The sequence below is a fragment of the Penaeus monodon genome, chromosome 25, assembly GCF_015228065.2.
Source record: "Penaeus monodon isolate SGIC_2016 chromosome 25, NSTDA_Pmon_1, whole genome shotgun sequence".
Lineage (NCBI taxonomy): Eukaryota > Metazoa > Arthropoda > Malacostraca > Decapoda > Penaeidae > Penaeus > Penaeus monodon.
The window spans coordinates 35,577,687-35,578,367 of record NC_051410.1 but is presented as its reverse complement, the minus strand read 5'-3'; positions in this window follow the sequence as shown (position 1 = coordinate 35,578,367).

Here is a 681-nt window from a genome sequence, read left to right as displayed (position 1 = left end):
CATTTGCACTGCAATAGAGAAAAGGGAAAATCAGAACTCGTAAACAAGCCTGGCAACCTTGAAGCAATCCTGGCAATGCAGCTGATATTACATATATATATAAGTTGCCATTGTGTCTAAGCTTGAATTAGGTCAGCAGTAAGCATACTATAAGATGAAGAAAAAAATTATAACCAACTACTGTGATCACGTCACTAATACCAAATTTTCTTCACTTCTAGTTGTCATGGAAACAGAGAATCTACCAATGTATTTAATTTTTGAAATTGCGTGATATATATTGACTTTTATTCGTTTCTTGTGGTATGATGTGGAAGTGTTAGATAAATAGTATGGTGATGCTACGATATCACAAACAAAAAGGTATAAATAATAACGACAATTATAACGTAGATGGGGAAATGAAAGAAAACTTATGACTTCATTTGCATCATAAAACATGTGAAACAATTTTACCCAAACCTTAAACAAACGTCAAGCCATTAAGAACACAGCGGGCAATTTACTAACAAAAGAATCACATTAATAATAAGCAAAAAATGTGATGTGAAATTGAAGGTGGGAGGAAAATAAAGTGTAACATTTCGAATGTCCAAAAACAGCGGATATGTCATATGTGTAAACTGTCAGATGACAGCTTACACAGCAAAACACCGGATGCAGGTGCTGTCTTCACTCACT